This window comes from Prionailurus bengalensis, chromosome B2 (genome assembly GCF_016509475.1).
Source record: "Prionailurus bengalensis isolate Pbe53 chromosome B2, Fcat_Pben_1.1_paternal_pri, whole genome shotgun sequence".
In the NCBI taxonomy this organism is placed as follows: Eukaryota; Metazoa; Chordata; class Mammalia; order Carnivora; family Felidae; genus Prionailurus; species Prionailurus bengalensis.
In genome coordinates this window covers 12,418,952-12,446,593 of record NC_057349.1, presented here as the reverse complement: position 1 = coordinate 12,446,593, position 27,642 = coordinate 12,418,952, and the positions used below count along the sequence as shown (strand labels likewise).

Sequence of the window (27,642 nt, the reverse complement as noted above, 5' to 3'; positions counted from 1 at the left end):
ACTCTAAGCCAGTAGTTTTTATTCTGTGGGCGCAATAGGGTCTTCCAATTTTTGCTAATTGTATCTTGTGGCTCGCACAGGGAAGCTCAGAATCTCTTCGGGGACGGCACCAGTTTGGAGGAGTCCCTACTGCACAGCATACGGTAAACAAAATAAAAATAGCTTGCCGTTCTCGTTAGCCACATCGCGCATTATATAACCAGCTTCCGACTGGCTTTTTTTTTTCTTTGCCCTTACTACTCTTCAGCAATTTCTCAATCTCCCCAAGTATTTATATTACCTTCTTATCTGCAGGATTATATACTAAGAAAGCAAAACAAAACAGAACGGCCACGGGGTTGAACCGGACCCCACGGTCCTTGGACACTGATTTTTTTTTTTTTTTTTTTGGTTTGGTTTTGCTTTCTGGCAAGATCTCCACCACCACCCTACTAACACCCCCCCACTAAGGTCCTCGCTCAGTCTCCCTAGAAAAACCTGAATTGTTCCATCGCTCCCAGTCAGCCCCCTACGTGGTCGGAAATAAAATGAAAGCACAAGCCCCGGAGTTTAGGAAGGAGGCCTGAGGGCTGGGGGTGGGGTGGGGTGGGGTGGGGGTAGGGCTGGGGAGGGGTCGGGGCGCCGCAGAGTCAGCCAAGTGGCCACCGAGGGGCCGCTCCCCACCGCGACGGGCCTCGCCGCCCCCCTTCCGCGCGCGCGCACGCACACACAGACACACACACACACACACACACACACACACACACACACACACACTCACTCACACACGCACGCACTCACTCACTCACACTCACGCCGCGCTCCGCCGCCGCCTCACCTCTCGCTCCGCCCGGCCGGCCCCTTCCCTGCCCCCTGCGGGACCGGCCTGCTGACAGCGCTGGAACCACGTAGGAGGCGGCGGCGGCGGCGGCCGCGGGAGTGGCGGAGTCTCCGGCCCGGCCCAGAGTGAGCGAGCAGCGGGGCTCCAGGGCGCATCCCAATCCCCGCAGCGCCTCCTCCGCCGCCGCCGCCTCCTCCTTCCCCTCCTCCTGGCTTCATTCACCCTCCCAGCAGCCGCGCAGCCGCTCACTCCCGGCGCCGGCGGGGCAGCGCCCGCCGCCGCTCCTCCGCTCCGGCCGCGCGGGCGCTGGCGGGGGCGCCGGCTCCGGGCTGGGGCGCTCGCGGGCTCGCGGCTCCGGGCGGCGGCCGCCGCACATGATCAGGAAGCGGCCGCACCAACAGGGCGGCGGTGGCGGCGGCGGCGGCGGCGGCGGCGGCGGCAGCAGGGCCGCCGCCGCCACTCCAGCCGCGCGCCCGGCACCCGCGCGTCGGCTTCCCCCCGCGCCCACCCCTCCGCGCCCCCCGCGCTCCCACCGCCCGGCGCCCGGCCGCGCGCAGAGTCCCGGCCCGTAGCCGCGCACCCGGCGAGGCCAGCCTCCGCCAGGGAGACCCCCCGCCCCGGGCTCCGAGGCCCGGGCGGCCACCCGCGGCGGGGGAGGGGGGAGCCCAACCCTCCTGCAGACCCACTCGCTCCGCCGCCCTCCGAGGGGAGAGGGCTGGGGAGGGTGCGGCGGGAGAGGAGGGCAGCGCGACCCCCGGCCGCCGCCGCCGCCGCCTACCCCTACGCCACCTCGAGGGAGGGGGACACGGTTCTCCGCACTCGCGGCCGGACCAGCAGCCGCCGGAGCGGGGCGCCGCCGCCGCTCTCCCCGCCCGCGCCCGCGCCCGCACCCCCAACCCGGGCGCGCCCCCTCGCCTGGCGGGCGCCCACCGGCCCGGCAGCCCCCTGCCGTCCGTCCCTGCGCCCCGAGCGGGGGTGTCGGCCCGGGAGGCTGGAGCGGGAGAAGGTTGTATGTACACACACACACACACACACATACACACACACAACACAACACAACACGACGCGTCGATTTCCCTTCGCTCCTCTTCCAGCTGTTTTCTGTGCCGGCGACTGGGGTTTGGGGTTTGTTTGCTGGTTGTTGCTTTTGCCCCTCTCGGGAGAGCAGCGGTAGGGGTAAAATTTTAATCTAAATAAGGGGCGAAGGGGATGGGGGAGGGGGGAGAAAGAATCAGAGGAGAAAAAATAGCCACTTACTGTAAAGTGTAAATGGATCTGGGGTTGCGTGGGGAAGGGGGGGCAGAGGGAGAGAAACAGTGTCTTGCGGCTGCTGTAGCTCTGGTGGCTGCTCCGCGGGGCTCGTTTTGGATCCCCCTGCAGTGAAACAGGTCCTGTACGGCTCCGCCACTGTAGTAGAAATGATGTCTGCGGTATACTCTGCTCTCTCCTCCTCCTCCTCCTCCTCCTCCTCCTCCTCCTCGTCCTCCTCCTCCTCGTCCTCCTCCTCCTCCTCCTCCCCCCCCTGCTCCCCTCCCCTCCCTCCTCCCTCCGCCCGTCCGCCCTCCCTCCCTCGCGCTCTCTCGCGCTCGCTCGCTCGCTCGCTCCAGTATGTAAATGTGTAATAGAAGCCAAATATGGAGCAGTTGGCTGCCGCCGCCGCAGCTCAAGGATCCGACTTGGGGGTGGGGGGGGCACCCTCTGGCGGGCGGCAGGGCGAGCCGCTCGGAGCACCGAGAGCGCACGGCGCGGCGGCCGGCCGGCCGGCGCCCTTAACCCTTGGCTGCGCGCTGCCGGGGCTCCGCGGCCCCCCGGGAGGCGGCGCGTGGCCCGAACCGGCTCGGCAGCTGGGGGGGAGGGGAAGGGGGGCGGGGGGGGGGGCGACTCAGGCCGGAGGGGACGCTTCTTCCAGGTTTGGGAAAGGGGCGGGGAGCTGAAGCGATGAGGTAATTTTAGCGGTGACCGGTCGGTCCTCGCGCGCCTCCCCGGGCCCCTGCACCTAGTTGGAGGGGACCGAGCGACCGCGGGGTGCAACTCGGGGCGCCCTGGAGGACTCTCCGAGGGGTGTCGGGCTTCAGCTCCGAGCCAGCGAAGTACCCCAGGGGGAGGAATGGGGGGGGGGGTCGAGTCTGATCCCGACGTGCCCTTCGTCCCAGGCGCGCCGGGAATCGTCCGAGAGGACTAACTCGGATCGCCGTGCACGTTAGCCCTCCAAGCCGGTTTCGTTCCGGAACCAGGACCACGGGGCTGCGGGGATTGCCTCGGCGTGCAACTCAGGAAAGTTTGAAGGGTCCCCTCCCCCGCATGTGCACCGTCACCTTCCCTGCCAGGGAAAGCGGGTGCCCTCCCTGCCACCCCCCCCCCCCCGCCACCTCCTTTTCGTTTCCTGCAGGTCTGCAAATCTGCCCTGGGTACTGGAGTACCCAGCTCCCGCCTTGGAAGACGACCCGCGCACTCCACTCGCAGCTAATTCGGGATCATTAATTTAATCGGAAATGAGGTAACCAGTGCAGGAGATACAGAAAGCAAACCGAGCATCAAATGGCAGTTCTGGTGAATCCACGCTGAAGAACTTCCTCTGCGCTCAATTTTCAAGCGCGGTTCTCAACTGCCCACCACCCCGCCCCCTCCGCGTGTACCACCGCTGGGTGCTAGCATCCCGGGGAGGAAATCTTATGTGGAAGGGTGCACCTTGCCAACAGGTGTGGCACCTGGAGGAAGAGAAGGCACATCCATGCGGAAGGGAGCTCGGTGCGGCGTTCTCCCTGCTGCAGATAATTCTGGAAGACCAGTAGGTGTCGGGGCAGCATTTGACCTCTTTCAGGTGCTTAGAACCAAGTGTCTAGAAACACGATCTTTCCACGTAAGTTTCTCTCTGCAAGCCACCACTATTGACTGTAAGCTGTATCTGAGAAACCTTTGGCTGAGTTTGCTTATGACCTAACGGTTAGTCACCAACCGAAGCAGGGTACAGAATCACCCAGAGAAATGTGTCAGCTTTGAAACAACTGTATCGTAGAGCCAACGTGCTCCAGAAATAAAAATAAGCCTAACAACTAGGAAGGTGTGGAGCCCCGGAAATAATTTTTTTCTGGCATTTTGAAATATCATGCACATATACGTGGCTATTTAAATAAGACTACTGTTCACTCTTACTCGTTTCTACAACTTTTTCTTTTTCTTTTTTTTTTTCCATTTAAAAAGCAATGCTTGTTGCAGTTTAAACCCCAGGTTGGTCTAAAGTGGCATTGTTGGTCTCATTACAGCCTCTAGTGGACAGTTAAAAACAGTTTCCTGAAAAGGCTCTTCCTGGTGTTTTGTTGTTGACAAGCATCGTCAAGGTGAAGGCTAATATCTCAGAACGTAAGTGGGGAGTAGCTCCTCCCTTCCCCTGCTTGGCCGAGTGGGCTCCTGAAAGGATCAGAAGCAGTTGGTTCAGCACCCGAAGAGACGTATGCTTTGTGCTGCAGGTATATAATTATTACTGGCCTGCGAATAAACAGAGAGCTTCTGCTCCTCGTTTCTGTTTGAGACAGCTTTCATAAAAACTAACTTCATCTAAAATATTTTTGTAACAGAAAATATTGGTTGCCATGTTTTTGGCTTAGCCGAGGTGTTTTTTATTCTGACTGCCCAATCCACCTCCACTCTATTTTTAGACATCTTCCATTGAGAGTATTTTCAGCCAAAAACAGCTAATATTTTAATTATTACATTGACACAGGCAGTTAATTTAAGTTATTTTAACAACCTTAAACAAATTAAAACACATAACTCAGATTAGAGTTAGTCAATTAATTTAAATATTCCCTTAAGGAGGCTAAATATGTATATTACCCAAACAGTAAAGACAATTAATAAGAAATGTGTCATTTCCTTTCTTAGCCATTAAGATTAAAGCCATAAACTGCCATGAAAGTCTGTAACTGTTCCTTCCTGCGAGGTCTCGCTTAAATGGTATTCTCGCGATACAGTTTCATTACCTTTAGTGTTGAAACGTTTTCTTTTCAGACGGCCAACAATCACAAATAACTGACTCTTTATAAACAAGATTTTCTGATGGAGATAAAGCCTCAGGGAAAGAGCAGGGCTTTCAAGAAGTTAGTAGCAAGTATATGCTACTATGGTCCTATTCATCTACCTGCTATTGTATTCATATAAGCTCAAGTCACATTTCAAAATTAAAGGAAATCGAGAGATAAGGCCTGCTGAGCCTTACCCCTACTCTGTGTCCTGCGTTGCTCAAACACCGTGGAAAATCATTTTTATCCCCTATATCTACTTCGTTGTTTTGATAGTATCTACTTTTGAGGGCTATTGGGTAAATACGATATCCTATAATTATGTATTACATTTTGCTTCGAAAAGCCTCATCTTCAGAGCCGTGGCAGCATCCGGGAGCTTTTTGGAAATTCAGTGTGAGAGTTCCACCCCAGACCTACTGAATTGCAATCTGCCTTTTAACCAGCAACCCTGATGATTCCTAAGCACACTGTAGTATGAAGAATGCCGTCTGTACCACAGGGCTCTGTCTAGGTGAATTGGCCCACAGACGCAGAACATAATTCTTCTATTTATTCCTCTTTTGTCCCCTCCCCTTTTAACTAATTTGCACTTTTTAACGAAACATTATTACATTTAATGCTTTGGCCAAATGGTACCGTATTTCAGAAAAGCCCCAATTGAATGCAAACGTCTGCATGATCATTGCCAAGTGGATACTCTGAGGAGTGTCCTGGGGTCTTGAATGTGAAGGTTTTCTTCACGGCAGCAGAGGGAGCACAAGAGTGCTTAATAAAACAAGCTTACAAGCCCTCCAAATGGTAAAGGATTTTAAAGCCTAGTATATGTTTTCATCAGAAGTAGCCTCTTCCATAGTTCATAACAAAACAAAACAAAGCCAAGCAAACGCAAACAGCTTACCAGGTTATAACAACTAAATAATCGAACAGGCGGGAAGTTAAATAGAATACAGATACACTTATTTTGAGTTTGAGACTTCGTTTTTTTTTAAAAAGTGGACTTCAAAAGTCATACCTCGAAAAATTCCCCTAGCTTTCCTCCAGTCAAAAATAAAGATAAACATGACCATTTCACAATATATGCAACTCAAACCATCATGTGGTACCCCTTAAACTTACACACTGATGTATGTCGATTACTTCTCCGTAAAACTAGGGAAAAAATAGTGCGCTACAGAATAAGGTAACTCTAAGAATAGCTCCTGTTTGTTTTAAAAACGTCCGTTAACCCAACACTACTTCAGATAAATCGGTTTCGTCCCGGAGGCAAATATGTTGGTAAAAGGATGTGTGCTTTTCACCATGTTTCACTCTCACGGTAACGTGGGGAGGGGACTATCCTTAATGTTTGCACTGGTGAGTACTTACATTTCAATTACATCTATACAGCATTTCATACGTCCCACAGCCTTCTGTGTCGCATCTTCAAACACTCCTGGGCGGTGGAGAAGACATGAGAAAGCCAAGCCTCAATAAAGTTGTGGAAACAGCTTGTGCTTTCGTGGCGTTGGTCATTTAATTGCTATAATGATCCACTGAGGTGTTCAGAAATAAGGGAGAACACAGAGACATTAAAGATTTGGCAGCATGTTTTTTGTAGTCTTAAAGATTTTCCCAAGTTACTAGATAGTGAATATTTAATAGGTGAATATTTAAATAAGACACTTATGAACAGAGACTCAGTCTTAATTCTCCAGCTGCTTTTTATGTATTTATCATTCATTTGCCTGGCAGTGATTTATTGCACATCTACAATAATCAGGCCCTATATATGAGAATATAGATGAGTAAGAAATCTCTGTCTGCAAGGAATTCCCACCATGACAAGTCTTATCTTTTGAAACTGTCCATTTTTACCACGATGAAACGTCAAGTCTCAGAGTCAACTGGTCCACCACCTCCCCACATCATTATACTCGTCAGACTTACAAATGTGAGAATCAAATACTAAAGTCTTAAAAATTTGGCAAAGGGGGAGGGCAGTTTGCATAACTCTTCAGCAAAATCTGACTTACAAGCTAATATTAATATTTCAAATTTGTATAAACAAAGATACGATGTGCATTTTATCCGAATGTCTTTCCTGTCAAAAACTCACATGAGTAAATACAAATGGTAAACATTTATTTTTTTCCTTTTCAAAAATTGTTAAAAAGCCTCTCCTCCTACGTTAAAGAAGGATTTGCCAAGTTTCTGCCTGGAGCCATTTGTTATGGCTATGTAATAAATCCTGGAAAGTTTGACTTTTTAATGGAAACACTGACAGACCTTTGACCACGCTATTATAGGGAGGGTGTGATCCTACATGTGTCATTTTAAAATCTGAGCAAATCAGAGTATACTTGCAGAACGAATACGCCTTCCTTAGATTGCACTCTGAAACAAAAAGCTGGGGCGACCGGAAAAGTAAAATAAACTAAAAACAAAAGTGAAAACTGCTCACACAATAGACTCTGAGGTCAGCTCACCACACCCAAACTAAAGTCACTGGGCTCTGTGCATAGCAGAGACTCTGAAAGATCCTGAATCATCTTTTTTGACTTTCCACCAAACTGTAGCAGGACTGGTTTGGGGCAATGCAGATGACATCACCAATAGTCAAGAGGGAAATGAAGCCCTCTGTATTACACATCTGCCAGCAGTTTGTAACTTACCAGTACACACATTAGGCAATTTTAAATAAGATCCTGTCTCCAATTAGAAATAAAAACAAATGCCCCAGTACGGGTCCGCCCTCCAAATTGTAGCCACTATCCAGTGTGGCTATTCAGGACTTGAATAGTTCAAATCGAGATATGTTGTAAGTATGAAATATACCTTGGGTTTAAAAGCCTTAGTATGTACGTGCACATACACATGCATATACATGCATGCACACGCATATATACACCTCAATACTTACGTGTTGATTAAATGTTGGAATGAAAATATTCTGTATATATTAGATTAAATAAAATACAGCGTTATAATTAATTTTACATGTTTCTTTTTTTCTTTGTAATGTAGTTACCATAAAATTTGAAATTATGCATGGGGATGGAGTGCATATTGTATTTCCAAATGGACAGCACGAGTAAGAGATAATAGGACTACAGAGGTACAGGAATTAGTTCTAAGAACCCACAATTGGAGACATTAGGATTCCGGCATGACTCTCGGTAGTAGTGTAGTCAATAATTATTTTCTACCTTCCAGAGGTGTCCCCCTTGCACTATATTATATAACACACGGATCTTATCCCTGGTTAAAATGACCCCTGAGAGCAAGCCGTGATCTCACTGGTAGACCGACCTAGTATGGGCCTGCAAGACCAAAATTTGTTGGGCTCACCTGTGACTAGGTCTTTGGTCTTTTCTGGGAGGATCTCAATTACTTTGCCACCGTGGGAGAAGCTTATGCTCTGTTTTAGAAAATACAAGGATTCTAGAGTTATAGCTGGTTTTGCTGTGGAGGCTAGATGGTTTCGCTAAACGGTGTTGATACCTTCTAGTGACAGAGGGGTATTGATAATGACAATTATATAATTGTTGCTTAACTTGAAAAAAAAATCAAGGCCACCAAAAGGAAATCTATTTCATAAAAAAAAAAAAACCACTTTCTAATACATTCAGCACAATAGAGTGTGTCAAAAGGAAATGAGATGATTTTTAGCCACTATTACTTATTTTTGCAAGCAAGACCTAGATAAATTTTCATCACTGTAACTCTGACCAAGATTGAATGTAATGCGGTGACCTACGAAAAATCAGAATTTATGGTCTTTAAGCATCGAAAGAACACAGCTCTTATAATATGAAAAGAAAACGAACATTTTAAGACTTGCAATGAGTGAGTTGAACTTTGTTTGCTGTTGGCTGGGAGCACTTGGAAATCTATTAAAAGCATTTCATTAACCACTTGGCATCTTGTTTCCTCAAAAGAAATACATTTTCCAAATTAAAATCAAAGCCCCAAACCGCCACTGTTTGAATTTAAGGTAGTGCCAGTTGATGGGTTGTACATGTTAAGCTTAGTTAGAATGCCTTCAAAATAAGATCATGGGCAACAGGCTAAAAAAAACAAACATCAAATTGTTATGGAAGCTCTCTGTTATTCCAACGTCACGACATCAAAATACACTAGCCATTAAGTTCTCTCGCTCTATTTTTGAGTCAATACGGGCAACGGGAAACGGACCCAAATGAGGGTCCGAGTGTAAGAAAATTCTTTCATGAGGGTCTTACCAAGTTCACCCCCTTGCAGAAAGGCAGGGTTAGAGAAGACTGCTTTGGCAAACTTTGCTTTTTGACACAAATAACCAGAGTTCGCGGGGGAAACTGGCCTGCCGGCGCGGGGGATTTCGCCGAGGGCTGTCTGCTGTCTGCAGAACCCTTTTCTGCCAGGCCCTCTCTGCAAGTCTGTTGGCAGATTTCGGGGCGCTCTCAAGACTGGAGCCTGAAGACGCAGATGTGCTTGGTGTCTGTGGCACAGACACAGAAGGAAAACTACCGCCACGGAGGCTTCCTGACAGGGCAGAATAATAGCACTCAACCTTCAACTGTAAATTACAAACAATCCCTTTTTAAGTACGAGACGAAGGCACAGAATGGAAGGCCCTGTCGGCCAGAGTGCGAGTAAATCAAGTACAAGAAGACAAATTGTTCCCTCATCCCACTACAGCCAGATTTTTATTCTGCTAACTGTACTGTCATCAGAGAGCCTTTCTTCTCTGTCAGAGACAAAGAGAAATTAATACATTGTAGTTCTAATAAACATGCCAGGCATCTGATGCTTCTCTCCTGAACGCCAAGCAGGCGACCTGATCTGTTTCGCGGCCCTTCCCCCCAGCCCCTGGCTTAAAAGTTGTAGCCTCAATACCAATAGTAAGAACACGTGATCCCATCACTCCCAGAGCTAGCGTTTTTCTGCAGTCAATTTCATAATTACGGCGCTCCGCCTCCCGGCTCAGCACTTCCTTCCCCCTCACTGTCCTCTCTCCCCCACCCCCAGCCATGAATCATCATGCATTTAAAGAGACTTAGGTGACCCCGTGTGAACTTTCCTGGCATCCTGTGCATTCTTATGCCAAAAAAGGGGAGTCGCTCTATGACAGAATCCCAGCCAGATCCCCATGCAGATGTCAGAAGCAAGGAGCTTGGGTGCTTATCTGGGAAGATCAGCGAGGAGTTAAATTTCCTAGATCATGGTGGTGATTCAGAATTGCCTATCTCAGTTCATGATCAGGTTTTTAAGAACCCGGTTCAGCCCTTTCTGCAGAAAGGAATATATCAGAGAAAAAAATGTTGGCAGATCTCCTTATGCAATCAGGGCAGAGGAATTTATACCACATTCAGCCCTTTGATTTCTCCAGATCTGGCTGAGGGGTGGGGTTTCCATATTTGTGTTTTGGCAAATGTGCCCGATCATTGACTCCTCCCTCTATATTCTCCTAGTGTTCTTCCAGGTTATCGGGTGTGTATTTGTGCATTTATTAAAACCAGAAGCATTTTACCCCTTCATTTTTGTAACACTGTTTCTGAGTAATGCAGATTAAGTAGACACTCTCAGCCTTGCCTTTAAAGGCTTTTCACCCTGCTTACGGAGGTAAAGAGAGGAACACTGAAATCACATTGTGCTTTTGCGTGTGCTTTATGTCTGCATGGGAGGCCCTCTCTCCTCCCTGCACCCCTTCTTTGCATGGTGATTTATCCACATACTCTGAGATCCTGCCCAAGCATCAACACTTCTGTGAAGTCTTTCCTGATGATCACAAGAGTCTGTGTTCTGCCCAATGTGTGAGTCAGAGAAGTGCTATTTTCTTATTCTTTTTATTTATACAATATTTTTTTAAAACCCTGACAGAGAAAAAAAAAAACAACAAAAAAAAAACCCCACCAGGGCCATATGCACAGATGGAAAGTGAGAGCGTCTCTTATCCGAACACTTCCTGTTACTCCCAAACCCATCTGACCTCTGCTTATAATTTTCAGCATGCGACTGTTTTCTTTTTGTCCATTCCTCCACTAAGGTGACATCTCCCCGCGGGTCAGTTCTTTATGTGAGCTCCCATTGCCCTCTGTTGCAGGTTGGATTAGATCCCCCCAAAAAGATGTACTGAAGTCCTCACCCCAGTATCTGTGAATGTGGCTTTATTTGCCAATGGGGTCACGGATGTAATTCGTTTAAATGAGGTCTTGCTGGGTTAGGGTGATCCCTAAATCCAGTAAGACTGCTGTCCTCATAAGAGTAGGAGAAACACGGACACACAGAGTAGACACAGAGAAGAAGGCCAAGCAAAGACAGAGGTGGAGACTGGTGTTAGACTGCCATCAGCCAAGGAAAGGCAAGAATTGCCAGCAAGCACCAGAAGCTAGAAGAGACAAGGAAGGACCCTTCCCTAGAGCCCCAGGGGGAGCATCGCCCTGCAGACACCTTGACTTTGGACATCGAGCTTCCAGAACTATGAGAGAATCAATTTCTCTTGTTTCATGCCACCCAATGTGTAGTCATTGGTTACAGCACCCACAGGAAACTAAGACACCCCCTTTCTGAGATCCATGATTCCAGGTTTGTTGTGTTCTTTTTCTTCTCTTTATTTATCTCTGTGGTCATATCTCTTTCTTGTGTAGATACAGGTAATCAGTTCTGGATGTATGGTTGGTCTTTTGCTCATGACTGTACCAATAAACAGAGGGTCCAATGGGATAGGAGAGTTGTCAGGAGAGTTCCAGAACGACCTGCCCATCATCGCAGAGAAGGCTGGCTCTTGGCCCCAGGCACAGAGGTCCCCGGAGGTCTGAGGCAGCACAGTGTGCTCCCCAGTGGGCCTCTGCTCAAAAGTCTTCCACGGGCTTCCTTATCTCGCTCTGCCAGGTTCCAGAATGTACCAACAGCTTCCTGCTACAGAAGGGTTATTTCAGTCTGTTAAGCGTCCGACTCTTGATTGTGGCTCAGATCATGATCTCACCATTCCTGGGAAGGAGCCCCACACCAGGCTCTGTGCTGACAGTGCGGAACCTGCTTGAGATTCTCTCTCCCTCCCTCTCTCTCTGCCCCTCCTGCTCTCTCTGTCTCCATCTCTCTCTCAAAAAAAAAAAAAAAGTGTATTCCTGTGTGTGGAGTAGGGTGAGGAGAAGTTTAAAAAACCAAATTAATTGTTAATTCACATTAATTAAATAATTAGTTAATTGGCTTTAAGTAAATATGACCAAAACACTGTTACTTGCTTTTTTTTTTTTGATTGTTCATTGGAGTGTTATAAAAACGCTTATGAAAACCTCAGTCTTTCTGATTCTCATCTTTTCAAAGAAAGACTGAAAAGTCATGTATTTCAAGCAGTTTTCCCCAGCAGATAGGAGGCCCGAAGCATAAGCCCAGAATCCGGAGTTATCTATTCTCAGAGTCGCCACGCGGTGTAGGCTACAGTTCTTGCATCCAAACCTCAGTAAGTGGTCAACTCCATCCTTCCGCCTGTTGGGGTCAAAAAGCATCTTGACTCCCGTCTTTCTTTCATACCCCGCATCTAATCTGCCCCCAAATCCAACTGGCTCTACCTTCAAAATATATCCAGAATCTCATCATTTCTCACCACTCGGACTGCTACCCTTCAAGCTAAAACACCACCAAACTTCATCAGAATTATTGCACTAAGTTGTCTCTCTGCTTCTGCCATTACCAGCCTGCACCATAGCTGATTGCGCCACGTGATGCCACGATGCGGCCCAGAAGCGTCCAATGGCTCTACTCTACTCCTCTTGCAGCCAAAGTCCTCCCCCACGATGCCCCACACAATCAGGACGCCCTCAATCTTTCAGATCCTGTATCCTATCACTCTCTCCTTGCTCCCAGGGCTCCACCCTCATTGTCGTCTTCACTGGTCCTCAAGTAAGCCAGGCACTCTCCTGCCTCGGGGCCTTTCGGCTTGCTGGTCCCTCGGCTTGAGATGCTTTTCCGTGAATCTCCACATGGCTTACTTCTTCACCTTCTTCAGTGCTTTTCTCTTAAAGAAAAACACAAAGTTGGGGCGCCCGGGTGGCGCAGTCGGTGGAGCGTCCGACTTCAGCCAGGTCACGATCTCGCGGTCCGGGAGTTCGAGTCCCGCGTCAGGCTCTGGGCTGATGGCTCAGAGCCTGGAGCCTGCTTCCGATTCTGTGTCTCCCTCTCTCTCTCTGCCCCTCCCCCGTTCATGCTCTGTCTCTCTCTGTCCCAAAAATAAATAAACGTTGAAAAAAAAATTTTTTTTAAGAAAAACACAAGGGTCCGGAGAAGCCTAATGTGACCCACCCGACTTAAAATTATACCCTCTGACTTTCCTGGTCCATTTTGCCTCCTCTATTATCCCATAAAAGCATTACCTTAAAACAGTCTGTGTCATTTTCTTTTTTTTTTAATTTTTTATTTTTGTTCACTGTCAGGAGATCAGGGATTTTTGTCTGTCTTATTCACTGATAAAACCCACATGCCCAGAACAGTGCCTGGCACACCATAGACGTTCATCAAAGATGTATCAGCTGTTAAGTGAATTAATGAAGCAATATTTTTCAAGACCTACTACGTACAAAGCCCTGTAAGGCCCAACAAAAGCAATTATGTCATTAGAAGCTAACCCAAAACAAATGCCAAGCTACGGTACATATTCTATTTACTTGATCTTTGACTTAATTATATCTGATATAGCCCATAAAGCCGAGTCAGAATGAGCTGAATTTCAAAATCAGGCTTGGATTCATGAAGAAATTCAAAAAATAAAAAAATTCAAAAACAGAACTGAAGAGAACTTATGAACCTGACAGCAAGTTTTGAGAAACTATTTTGAGAAAAATAGTAGCATAGCTACGGTTTCTAATAATCATAATAAAAATGACCATTTATCAAGTTCTTAGTCTATGCTGGGAAACATGGTAAGAGCTTTGTAAATGTCATCTCATCTAATCCCATCAGGTAAAGATCATGCTTCCCATTTTGGTTTTTTTGCTTTTTGTTTTTAAATTTTTTTTTTAAACGTTTATTTTTGAGAGTGAGAGAGACAGAGCATGAGCGGGCGAGGGGTAGAGAGAGAGAGAGAGAGACCCAGAATCCGAAGCAGGCTCCAGACTCTGAGCTGTCAGCACAGAGCCCGACGTGGGGCTTGAACTCACAAGCCGTGAGATCATGACCTGAACCGAAGTCGGACGCTCAACCGACTGAGCCACCCAGGCGCCCCATGATTCCCATTTTGTAGGTGATTAAACTGAGGCTTGAAGTTTAAGGGACCTGCCCAAGGTCCAAGGTCACCTAGCACCAGTTTCAAGGTGAAGTTGCCCACCTATGCAGCCTGAGAATTTTTAACAAATCATTACCTGAGTGAAATAGAACAGTTAGAGTCATAATACCTCATTGCAATATTTTGACTAAGACCACACTTTTAATACCAATCTCTATTTATTTTTGTAGTTTATTTATTTTGAGAGAGAGAGACAGAGAGCGAGAGAGAAAGGCAGAGAGAGAGGGAGAAAGAATCCCAAGCAGACTCCACACTGTCAGTGCAGAGCCCAATGTGGGGCTTGAACCCACGGAACTGTGAGGTCATGACCTGAGCCAAAACCAAGACTCGGAGGCTTAACCGACTGAGCCACCCAGGCGCTCCCCAATCTCTATTTATTAGATTTTATTTTTGAGCGAATAATATGTATACCTCAGAAATTAAAGCTAGTGATTTTTATTGAGAACTGAGCGTTCCTACATTAACCAAATGGCTTCGGATCAAAGCTAGCTAGTTTCCCAACTAACAAAACGATACTCCAGCTTACGATGTTTACCTATGCTACCACATGGCCGCAAATGGATCTCACTGAAGTCCATGGGCACATTCCTAGGTCCTATTAGAAATGTTGGTTCCCATCCGGCACATCCTGTCATGATCAGGATTAATAGATTGTAAAGGACCACCATGACTTCCCAAGCTTAATGTAAGGACTTAGCTTCCTTTCAGTGAGCCCATGTTTGACTTTACGTGCTCTACCTCAGAGCTTTCTAGCTCATGCCCAGAGCTCAAGGGTCAGATCTGAAAGTGACCTGGCCATAAAAAAAAATAATAAAATAAAATAAAATAAAATAAAATAAAATAAAATAAAATAAAAGGTGTGAAACACTATGAACTCTTCCCAGACTCATTCCATTTTCTATATGAAGGAAAAGAAATGCTCTAGACCCTGAAATAGTCCCAGAGTTCAACACTCTGGGGAATTTGAAAGAAGAGAAGAAAAAAAAAAAAAAAAAAGCCTTGCCTTTCCAAACATGTGAAGAGAGAACTCTGCTCTCTGAGCATGGAAGGAAGGAAGACCCTATTTGCGGCTGCAGTAGAGGAAAAGAAAAAAAGCCCCACAAGGAAACTACCAACAGATGGTAAATACATTTTTAATTCTTCTGTCATACTGTGTGGACTTGTGCACATTTGTCCTGCTGTGTTAGGCTCCCGAAATAGCTAGGCATGGAATTGCAGAACAGTTCTGCTGTAATTTGAGATTTAGGAAACCATGCTGGCTGACAAAACAGGAAGGGCTCTGAGTAGGGATTGCGTGGATTTGCTCCCCGTTTGCAGCTCCGCACGGGGCATCCGCTGTGGTTCAGAGTGCGGGAAAATCCTCTCGCGTGTCAGGTCTCAGGGCTAACGCTTTAAAACTTACCGTTTCAAATTGTCCTCTGAGCTCTAGTTACAATGCTTAGAGTTGACATTAGCCCTATGCTAACTCTCAAAGGTTGAAAGGAGTGAGATCCATTTACTTAGGGATCCCAAGTCCTCCAGGGAGCCACACAAACATATATGGCAGCCCAGAGTTCCACACCTAGCCTTTCTCAAACTCTTCACGTTGATATTATAATGTGCCCATAGAACACCAGGGGACTTCCAATGCCTGAAGAAGGACCCGTTAGGATAACGGATTGCTCTAAGACGAACGTAAGGAGATCAGATGCTGAACATATTCGGTTGACTCTGCATCTGAGAAGGGACCGGAGAGTGGGTACCAGGACTGAGTTAGGTTTCCAATCCCAGCACCGTCTCTCAGTGCATCCGCAAGAAAGAGAAAGTGTTGATGAGCCCAACTGGATGTAGAATAATGTGGAAAGAGTGTTCTATTACTTAATCATAGTCTAGAAATACACCTTATACAATACCATATTATTAGAGCTGGAAGGATACTTACAGAATCTAGTTCAATTTTTTCATTTTATAGACAGGAATCTGGGCCAAAGAATTGCAGGAAATTGGCAAAGATTACGCAACTAGTTGGTGGCAAATGCAGTACTGGGACCTGAGACATTTATTTCTCAGTTCAATGCTCGTTCTATTGAGCAGCCACAGAAGGTGGACGTTTCTGTGACAAGCAAAATCCAATTCTAGAAAACCTTTCTCATGGTAATCCTCACTCGTGGGTCCTTATAAAGCAAGACGATGGAATCCCTGGTCTGTTTATGTTTGGGAAACGAGTTGATACTCTTTCCGGGTAAGGTTTCAAGCTGAAATATATTTGTTAATTTCTGTCCTTAAACCCCCGTGGATTGTGTTGAGATTATATAGCCGTCACATGATTTGGCACAGCCGGGATCCTCTTTTTATGAAATAGCAGAGGAGATTGGTTGATAGGGATTAAAAAGCATTGGCAAAAGAGAACAATAACTTTCTACCCAGTGCCTTCCCGGTCTAAGAATTTCTCTCGTAGCCTCAACCGGAGAAAGGAATGGGAAGTAGGGGTGGGGGCAAGAGTAGGAAAGGGTTTTTTTTTATCTCCTTCATGAAGGCAAGCACAAAAAAGCATGTTGGCACTGTTCAATTTGATGAAATCTTGATTTCAAATAGTTTAAGTTTCTACAAGATTAACCGTATTCTTATTAAAAATGACTTATACGCTCATAGGTATTTTTACCAATGGGTACCTACGTAGTTCACTATTAAAAACGTAATTCTCAATCAACTATTGAAGAAATGTTATCCTCCCCTGTTCTTTTAGAAAGTTAATCAGTAAGCTCGTCATTATCGGGGTTGGCAATGAGGTCTCCTAAATTTTGCAGTTCTACTCAGCATTCTTGATATGTCATTTTTTGCACCTGATTTCAGCAATGTTTTGTTCGACTTTTGTGATGGAAAAATGTTTTACCTGTTGTGTTCAAACATGGCATTCTTTGTTTTGAGAATCAGTTTGACCATTTAGAGCTTTCTTGCTAAATTTGCTGGCTATGTCCATGGTCTACTGACATATTTGTGGGTGGGAGAGGGCAGAATTATCTTCAGTGAATTATTATTATTTTTTTAACGTTTATTTATTTTTGAGACAGAGAGAGACAGAGCGTGAACAGGGGAGGAGCAGAGAGAGAGGGAGACACAGAATCGGAAGCAGGCTCCAGGCTCTGAGCTGTCAGCACAGAGCTCGACGCGGGGCTCGAACTCACGGAACGTGAGATCGTGACCTGAGCCGAAGTCGGACGCTTAACCGACCGAGCCACCCAGGCACCCCTTCAGTGAATTATTTTGAGGAGAGCAGTAATGAAAGCACACGCTAGGTGGTTTCATTCCTGTGATCCAAATTTGATTATCTAGCTAATATCACTAGGGACATTTGAAGCTGTAATAATTACATCTCAAGGCCTGAAGAAAAAAAAAGAAGAAGAAAAATTACATTTACTACGCATTCACACACAGCCTTTCAGAGAGCTACTATCAGAGAGCCTGTCTGGCTATCTTGAAAACATAGATTCATATCAGATCCCACTCTAAGAGTTCAAGCTCAGCTGACACTTTGCTCTGGAAGAAAGAAAGAAAGAAAGAAAGAAAGAAAGAAAGAAAGAAAAGAAGAAAGGAAAGGAAAAGAAAAGAAAGGAAAGAAGGAAGGAAGGAAGGAAGGAGGGAAGGAGGGAAGGAAGGAAGAGAGAAAGAAAGGAAAAAAGAAAGGAAGAAAGTGGGGTCCTGGAAGCTAGATTTAAGCAATTGCTTTTGTAGAAGGGTTTAGCATTGCTTATTTGAAAGAGTAAAAAAATATAAACTGTTGATTTCACCTTTCCTTTTGGAGGACAGTTTTAGGAATTTTTTTTTCCCCTAGAAAGTTTTGAGGCTATGATTCATGCTAAAAGTGCCGTGTTCCATTATGTACCAACACAGCTTTGAAGTTGTCCCTGCTTTTAGGTCAAGGGCTCTCCCTGTGGCCACATGCCAGTTTCATCCTTGGACTCTCATGATCCTCGGAAATAAATCAACTTTTCAGTAAAATCCTGTGACAGCTATATTCTACATAAAAGTGTGGAGCCTGGGGATGTGATGCAGTTTTGCATTTTCGGTGGGCAAGAAGGGAGAGAACACGTTCATTATCACTGAGAGACGATTCCGAGTGGAGTCATTATTACAGAGATCAGCATAGCTCTACAGGTATCACACTCACCCTCCATATAATCTTTCTAACCTATAACCTTTCTATAATCTTTGTTTGTGGAAACAACAAAAATACAAACGGCCCTAAAGTGTTCTAATCCATGCGTGGCATTGGTCAGTACATTCCACAAGTTGAAAGTGTTGAAAGATCAGATCCTTTAGGTCAGTATCTCTTCCTTGTGATGAGAAAGGAAGAAAATGAACAAAGTTACGCTTACACATAGCGGCATGGATGAATTTCACAATGATGGGGGGGGGGCGGGGAGAGGCTAGACACAAAATAATGTATACTGGATTGTTCCATTCCCACGATGGTCAAAAACACACAGAACTGAGGGCCGCCTGGGTGGCTCAGTCATTAAGCGTCTGACTTTAGCTCAGGTCATGATCTCACACTCCATGAGTTCGAGCCCCACACCAGGCTCTGTGCTGACGGCTCAGCCTGGAGCCTGCTTCAGATTCTGGGTCTCCCTCTCCCTCTGTCCCTCCCCCGTTTGCACTCTGTCTCTCTCTCTCAAAAATAAAATAAAAACGTTGAGAAGATAAAAAGAACACACACAAATCTTATCACGTTAGAAAAATAACACCCTCATTGGGAAGCCCAAGTTTAAGAGATATTAGAATAGCATTTTGCCTAATTAAGCCATTTTGCTAATTAAACACATATAGATATTTATTATAGAGAAAAAGAGAAAATTCAGATAAGCTAAAGGAAAAAATTACATAAAACTTGAGTGCAGGGCAGGAGGAACTCTCACACACTGCTACCGGGAAGGTTGATGGCTGCTGCTGTTCTTGGATAACTGTTCGGCATTATCTATGAAAGTTAGCGATATGCATATCTGGTGACCCAGATTCCCACCCATGGATGTATACCCAATAGTAACACGGGCACGTGGATACCTGAAGAATAGCAACTCCCTATTCCTAACAGCCCCAAACTGAAAGCAAGCCAGACTGCCCGTCAACAGTAGAGTGAACAAATACAATGGGTACATCTAACCTTGGAATACCAAATAGCATTGAAGATGGGTTCACCACAGTACTGTCAGCAGCATGGATAAAATTGAGAAACTTAAGGTTAAGAGATAGAAGCCAGAGGCAAAAAAAAATAATAATAATAATAAAAAAAAAAAAAAAATATATATATATAGTCAGTACATTCCACAAGTTGAAACAGTGTTGATATATATATATATACACACACATATATATATATATACACATATATATATACACATATATATATACACATATATATATATACATATATATGTATATATATGTTCTCCCATGTATCTAAAGTTCAAAAAAACATTAAAAGATACAGTTAATTTTACAGTATTCATAGTATTGAGTGATATATACCTAGGTGGTGAAACTAAAAAAAAGACACACAAAAAAAGAGATTATCATAAACCTAAGGGCAACAGTGGCCTCTTGGGAAGAGGGCGGGTTGAGATTGGGAAGCGATGGAGAGAGGGCTTCTGGGCTATGTTCTATTTCTTAACCTGAGTAGCAGTCATGTGAGCGTTCACTTTACAAGAATGTATTAAATTAAACTTTTTTAAAAATTTTTTTAATGTTTCTTCATTTGTGAGAGACAGAGAGAGAGAGAGCATGAGAGGGGAAGGGGCAGAGAGAGAGGGAGACGCAGAATCCAAAGCAGCTCCAGGCTCTGAGCTGCCAGCACAGAGCCCGATGCGGGGCTCGAACTCACGAACCGCGAGATCGTGACCTGAGCCGAAGTCGGACGCTTAACCGACCGAGCCACCCAGGCGCCCCTAAATTAAACTTTTATATATCATGCACTTTCCCAAATGTGTGTTATATTTCACAATAAAAAAAAGATATAAAAGTCACATGAAACCCAATTACTCTGAGATAGTTAATAATTTAACATTTTAATGTGTATAATGCCAAACCGTCTTTAATCCAATATATGCGTTTTTTCCCGTATTTCTTTATAGGCCTTTTTTTTTTTTTTTTTAATGATATGACCTCCCAGAAGAATTCCTTTTCAGGGTTGTTTTTTTGTTTTGTTTTGTTTTTGGCCATTTCCACTTAATTTTAACTAAGAGTAAATATCATACAAGCTCTATGCCCCTTTGGAAGCCTAAAGCCACAGAGTGGCTTTCAGGAAATTAGGTTGCTTTAGCCTAAGCTACATTGATTCATAAACCAATCTGCAGGATTTTGCTGTAGCTCATGGGAGACTTTTCCTTCTTGTTAATAATGCTGCTGCTTCAAAAGAGAAAAGCCTCTTTCCACCTCTTCAGAGTGCGATCTTTTCAAAAGGAAAGGCCAGGCAGTGGAGGGGAGGGGGTGGGGGTTAAAGGCCAGCAGGGGAGTGGTCTGGAGGCTTGAGGCAGAGGAGGGGTCATCCTACAACTTACCACAAAACATGTCATGCTGAGCCCATGCTGAGCCTGGCCTAGGCAACATTAGGAAGCAGATTTTCAAAATGATCTAGGATGTGTTTTGTTTTAAGGCCAAAGTAGTTCTGTTGCTTTTCCTCGCCCTCTGGGGGCAGTTCAAGGGCTCTACCCTGTGCCTGGAACGTGTTTCCCTCCCCTCCCCCCCCCCCCCCCCCCCCCCCCCCCCCGTCTCCAGTCCCCTCCACCATTCTTCACCCTTTTCATTATTTTACCTGTTACGTGGCTAAAGAACCACTCTGTGACCATCCGAACCTGGGTAGTGGCCCCACGAGAGCTCACGGCACTCTGGACTCACCACGTCCCAGCATTTGTCGCCCTATGTTGAAATTTCCTCTTTTTTAAAAAAAATTTTTTTTTCAACGTTTATTTATTTTGGGGACAGAGAGAGACAGAGCGTGAACGGGGGAGGGGCAGAGAGAGAGGGAGACACAGAATCGGAAACAGGCTCCAGGCTCTGAGCCATCAGCCCAGAGCCCGACGCGGGGCTCGAACTCCCGGACCGCGAGATCGTGACCTGGCTGAGGTCGGACGCCCAACCGACTGCGCCACCCAGGCGCCCCTGAAATTTCCTCTTTCCTTGTCCACAGATCCTCTGCTTATCTGTAAGCCTCATGAGCACAAGGACAGTGTCTCTTTCACCGTCGTGACTCTGGCCCTGGTGCCTATTGGCGCTCAGTAAGTGTAGTCATGGAATACATGGGAAACAGTGTGTAAGGAGATGGGCCACGGGGAGTGCAGAGGTGATATAAAGGAGGCATGCTCTCTTTACCTGTTGAGCACAAGTGGCTTCAGTAATCCAGCCACGCTAACATGGGTCGGTACAAAGTTCTAAAATCTGTAACTGCTCCGTTTCAAACACTGACCAAAGAGCGGTATGCACGTGTATAGGTTTCGATACTTGGTTAAGCACGTTCACTTACTATCTTGTACAATTCCTTAAAAAAAAATTTTTTTTAATGTTTATTTATTTTTGGGAGAGACAGAAAGAGAGCAAGGAAGGAGCAGAGAGTGAGGGAGACACAGAATCTGAAGCAGGCTTCAGGATTTGAGCTGTCAGCACAGAGCCTGTCTTGGGGCTCAAGCCCGCGAACCAGGAGATTATGACCTGAGCCGAAGCGGGATGCTTAACCCACTGAGCCACCCAGGCGCCCCTATCTTGTACGATTCTAACAACAAATCCTCCAAGGTGAGCTGGGAATCTATTACTCTCACCATTTGGTAGGTTGAAACACTGAGAGAGCTTAAATAACCAGCCCTATATTATATGATTAGTTTCCAGTGTAAGCCAGGAAATAGTGACCCCTTTTGCTGGAAGTGGAAACTATCCAGTGGAGACTATATACAGATCTATTTTTGGGGAATAAGGATATAAAATAAATATGTGAGGCCATTCTGATTTTTTAAAAGCTTTTAGTAGATATTTCCCTTTTTTCAAAGCATTAAATGTTTCTTGGTTTTTTGTTTGTTTTGGCTTATTTTTTAATCACGAAATGAGTACATATTTGGTGTAGGAAATCAAAAGAGCACAATAAAATTGAAATCACTTATGATCACGTTAAACAGAGCTATAACTATTGTTATGCCATTTTAATAACTGACTATGTATTAAGTCCTAAGCTCTTGTAGAGTGAAAACTCCCCTCCCACACCCTAGTCTTTTTTTTTTTTTCCTCCTTTTTCCCACACTGTATTCTTTAGCTCCAAAATTTTCCCAGTTATTCTTGGCCATTTGCTTTGTTACTGAAATTTTAGAATTAGGTTGTATTAAAAATCAATTGAGATTTCTGTTGGATTGGCATTATGTTTATGGATTAATTGGAGTAGAATTAAATTTTTTTAAATTTTTTTACTCCATCGCTTTCTTTCTTTCATAAACATGGTACGGTTCTCCTTAATTTGGGTCTGTTTTAATGTCTTCTTAAAAATATGGCACGCTTCAGGAATTTGCATGTGATCTTTGCGCAGGGTTCGTGATAATCTCTGTATCATTCCAATTTTAGTATATGTGCTGTTGAAGTGAGCACTCAGAAGACACTTCTTCACTGCCTGAGGATATCAGGGGGGAAAGGGAAGAGGTCACATGCTCTTTACTCTCTATAGGAAACGGTGACTCAAAAAGACATTAATCTGGATTGATTGTGTTTATCAAACATACAAGCATTTAGTTGTGTGTTGACAATGGGAACAATGATTTTGGCTTTTGTTACCGTGGTCTATTTTCTGAACAAAAGCTCTTTTTCCGTTGGTGGTCTCGACAGAAGAAATGCAGCAGGACAAGGGTGCCCGGGGGGGCTCAGTCGGTTAAGCGTTGGACTTTGGCTCGGGCCGTGATCTCGTGGTTCATACATTCGAGCCCCACGTCTGACAGCTCAGAGCCTGGAGCCTGCTTCGGATTCTGTGTCTCCCTCTCTCTCTGCCCCTCCCTCGCTCTCATTCTGTCTCTCTCTTTCTCAAAAATAAAAACATTAAAATAAATCAATAAATAATTTAAAAATTAAAAAAAAAAAAAAAGAAATGCACTAGGACAAAGGAGTTGGGAGGATGGGGGGTGGGGGGGAAGGAAAGCCAGGAAAAGAAGATGGTCAGACTTGACAATGAGGAGGGTGGGGGAAGAGGGACGTGTTGCTCTCGCAGGTGTCATGGCTGGGAGCGGTGGCGGGGAGGGAAGCGAATTCACAGCAAGTTTGGACTCTCAGTTTTGCTGCTCTAGCAAATCAGCAGCATCACTTGGGCTCTTGTTAGAAATTCAGACTATTGGCCCCAATCGCACCTATCCAATCAGAATTTGCATTTTAACAAGATCCCAGGTAATTCTTCTGCACGTTCAAGCTCCAGAAGCTCTTAGTCGCCCCCAAGCAGTCAGAGCCAGTCCTGATCAGTGTCATCAGCCTGAGACCTATTAATAGACGGAATGGCTTTGGTTGCCTAGAGACCTGGAAATCTGGTTCCTGGTGTCGACTCGGGAGTCTCAGAGTTCTTTGATCATTTTGGCCAAAGCCTTGTGACCTGAGTCGGCCTCAGTTTCTCTGCTAGGCATTTTAGCTCTGTGCAGCGGTTGGATGCTTGCCCTGGACCCCTGCTTCCTCTGCTCTGCCAAACCCTTGCTCTCTTCCCCTTCTCTTCAGAAGCAGGATGTGATTTCCTACTCTCTTCTCAGTTTCTGGCGGGGGGCCTGCTGCGACCGGACCAATCACCTGGAACCGTGCCTGATTTTGAGGATCGTCACCTGGACTTCTTCCAGAACTGTGTTCTGCTGGCAGAGAGGACTCACTCAGATATCCAAATAGCCTGGCCCGATCTGAGCTAGTCGTGCCCTTTGACCGCCGCTCACCGGCCTGCCTCGCTGCCTCCTGGGGACAGGCCAGCTTCTGAAGACAGGCTCTGGACCCTGTCCCCCCACTGGATCCTGGCTTCTTCCTCCTTCCCACGGTCTGTGTCGATGTGGTCACAGCCTGTCCTGCACCCAAGGAGGCCAGCAGAGACCAAGGGAAGCAGGCTTCAGTCCCTTCTCTCTCTTAGCATTTACGACCAGGGCTCCACGGACCTGCTTCCAAGTGCGCCTTGATAGTTCAAACAGTGCCCTTGGAGCCTGTTAGGTAACAGATATTCTGAAAGTCCTAGAAGACTACTGAGTACAACTGTGCTCAGCGCTTTTGTGTAACTTGCACTCACGGTCCTTTCTCCAGAGCGGAGAAAAAAAATCTTCTTTGCTGCCTGACTTATTTTATAGAAACAGGCCAACCCATATAGAAGCTCAATCATTTGTCTGGTTACCATGTAACCATTTCACTTTGAGAGTTGTATACCTCCTGCCATGCTCAATTTATGGCGGAACATTATACAATGTGTGTCACACCTGCTGCTGTGTTTCAACGTTTATTTATTATTGAGAGACAGAGAGAGACAGAGCATGAGCAGGGGAGGGGCAGAGAGAGGGGGAGACACAGAATCCCAAGCAGGTTCCGGGCTCTGAGCTGTCAGCACAGCGCCCGACGTGGGGCTCGAACTCACAAACCGCCAGATCATGACCTGAGCCGAAGTCAGATGCTCAGGCGACTGAGCCACACAGCCCCCCCACCCCCGACCTGCCGCTGCGTTTTAAGCCAGCGCAGATTCAGAATGCCATGCAGTTCGAACCAGTCGTGCTGGCTATCAGTTATAGAGGACAGTTTCTCAATAAACGCTACTCTCCGTTAATGAATACCAGAGAGCGCCGACTGTCTCTTTAAGACTGTTGCATCATCTTCATTCCAAAGAACTATTCTTACGGTGATTTAAAAAAGAAAGGAAGAAAACAGGAAGAAAAAAGTGTGGCAGCACCCACAGTAGCTAAGTAATGGTGTGGGTGTTGTTTCCATTATTTACATACACAACACTTCCACAAGAATCCAAATGTCTTACAGAAGAAAATACAATACAAATTGCAAAAAAAAAAAAAAAATGCAGCAACACAGTAAGACATAAGGAAAACAATTACCCAAAAGAAGATTCAATTTGGCATAAATCGTTGGCACGGAAAGAATGGGTAGGTGTCCAGTGACCCCGTTTGCACGTGCAAAGGTAGCGGGTACCTGTGTTCGCCACGTCCAGAGAAGAAGTCGCACATCAGATACAGGTAAAAGTAGTCATAAGAAAGGTCTGAAAGCATTCTGAGAAATACTTGCAATGTGATGAAGTGACTCCCCATTTCCGAATGTCCATCACAATCTCATTAAGTTAGCCAGGATGGAGAAGTTCACGATTTTCCAGAAGGCGCTCTTGGCCAACCAAACTCAAAGGGCCTGGGAAGAAGTTACTCACGACTAGAAAAAAGACAAATGGGCAGGAAATAGAATATACATATGCATTAACAGCTCGTTGCAACCTTCTAAAGGTCCACCTTTCCTCAGCATAGATTTCAGTTGACGAATCATGAAGAAATTGTATTTGAAGTTTCTGCTAAAAAAAGAAAAACCAACTTTGATGGATATTACGGGGAAGGTTCTCCTTTACTTGCTTTCCGTTGCACGTCTGCCGTTCCGTCATCATTGGAACGAAATTCCAACCGACCGCTTGAACTTTCGGGAAAAGGGAAATCCGGTACGGGGTTGGGGAGGAGGCAGTCCCAGGAAAAATATCTCAAATGTTGCAGAGGCCTCGAAATGGATAATTATCTAGAACGACATATCACTACGAGTGCTGCTACAACTTCGGCATGCGTAGTTAGAGTCAAACCCCTCAAAATTACAACGTCGTTTGTCTTTTTTGAATCTCTTTTGGTTTCACAAGTCACGTGGCAAAAATCAAAACATACTACGTCATACCACTCCGGATGCCGCTGCGGAAAAAGCGTCCGCTCGCCCATCTCGAGGGTAGCTACTATTAGTTTGCGTCGATTCTCCCATACGATGCATAACCGTGCTTATTAAGCTGTTTGAATGCTGCTTTTGTCATAGTCCTCTATGAACATGACTCTTGCTATGCGGTGAAACCCAGAGGTACTATTTCCATGGGCTTTTCGGTAATTAATGTAATCCCTCCATCAAAAAAAATTACCGGGGAGAGAAACGTGCCACATGGTATATGCACTGATTTTGAACCTTTCTACAGAATATATTTCAGTATCGGTATTGGACTGTAGAGTGTACCCCCCCCTTCCCCAAACCCAAGCCCACCCGGAACCTGTGATCATGACCTTATTTGGAAATAAGGTCTTTGCAGAGGTAATCAAGTTACGATGATGTCATAGTGGGTTAGGATGGGCCCTAAATCCAATGACTGATGTCTTTATAAGAAGGCCATGCAGAGGGGGGCACCTGGGTGGCCCAGTACGTTGAGCATGCGACTCCTGATTCCCGCTAAGGTCATAATCGCAAGGTCATGGGTTTGAGTCCCATGTCAGACTCTGAGCTGAATGTGGAGTCTACTTGGGATCCTCTCTCTGTCTCTCTCTGAAAAAAAAAAAAAAAAGAGAAGAAGGCCACGCAGAGACACAGACATATAGGGGAATCCTCATGTGAAGACAGAGGCAGAGATTGAGGCAGTGCAGTCACAAGCCAAAGATTGCCAGTAACCACCAAAAGCTAAGAGACTTAGAGCAGATTCTATCTCAGAGCCTTTGGAGGGATGTGGCCTTGTTAACGCTTTAATTTCAGACTGTGGCCTCCGGGACTGTGACATATAAGTGCTGTTGCTTCCAACACCCTGTTGGTGGTATTTTATCATGGCAGCTCCAAGAAGCTCAGACGAGGCCCCGTTTCCAGATTATGCAAATAATGTCATACGAAAATTCATATGAACTTTCTCTTAGGTAAGGAAACCAGGGGGAGGACAAGGCTACTTGTCACAGTGACCCAGTGAATGCAGACCAAAAATGGGATGAGGGATTGGCCATCGCAACATTGCAAGGCAGGTATAATGTAAAAGAATCAAACGTTTCAGCTAAAGCACCGAGGCGTCGATATCACATTTTTAAGGGAGGTGGGAGACCTTCATTTGCAAAATTTGCAAAGGAGGTTGTCAAAAGCTGATGACGTGGCTTTGCGGCTTCTTACATAAATCAGAAAGTACATTAAGAAGGAGAATTAGGGGTGCAAGGAAAGGGTTGGTTTGCACAGAGTAGTCTTGTGTGTTGGGTGTTTGTCCCCCTTGCCCTCCCAAGGCTTCAGGAGCAAAGAAAGTGTGAGTGATTCCCTTGGACAAGACGTGGACCACCCATGAGAGAAAGCAGGCAGGAGGGTATCTTGTGTCCTTTCTGAGAGGGTCATCTGGATGGGGGACCAGAAGAAGAAAAAAAAAAAAAAGACTGGCGTTGGTGCCAGACTCCCGCGGTCTGAGGGAAGAGGAAGTGATCAGCCATATGAAGACATCTCCATCTGTCGACAGGGTTAGAAAAACCCTACCCTGCAGTGTCTTGAAACCCCAACTAGAGAGAGGCAACTCTGAATGCTTGTCGAGGCCAGAGAAGACAAGGGAGAGATTTGCTTCTCTGCCTTCCCCAGCTTCCTCC

General features: G+C 45.9%; 1 protein-coding gene and 1 non-coding gene across 7 annotated transcripts in view; both read right to left on the bottom strand.

Annotated features, from left to right (window-relative positions):
* Positions 1-2,322, bottom strand: part of ATXN1 (ataxin 1) — a 417,826-nt gene extending 415,504 nt beyond the window's left edge. For 3 of the 6 annotated variants that reach the window (XM_043590764.1, XM_043590761.1, XM_043590766.1), the window contains exon 1: positions 2,078-2,282. The gene's annotated coding sequence lies outside the window, so the exon portion shown is untranslated. Of the gene's footprint in view, positions 1-817; positions 1,139-2,077 lie in introns of those variants that run through there. The other 3 variants (XM_043590765.1, XM_043590762.1, XM_043590763.1) reach the window with 2 other exon arrangements.
* A 20,252-nt stretch (positions 2,323-22,574) lies between these two features.
* Positions 22,575-22,678, bottom strand: LOC122490667. Its single transcript, XR_006299209.1, has one exon. It is a non-coding gene; the product is annotated as a U6 spliceosomal RNA (small nuclear RNA).
* Positions 22,679-27,642: the final 4,964 nt, after the last annotated feature.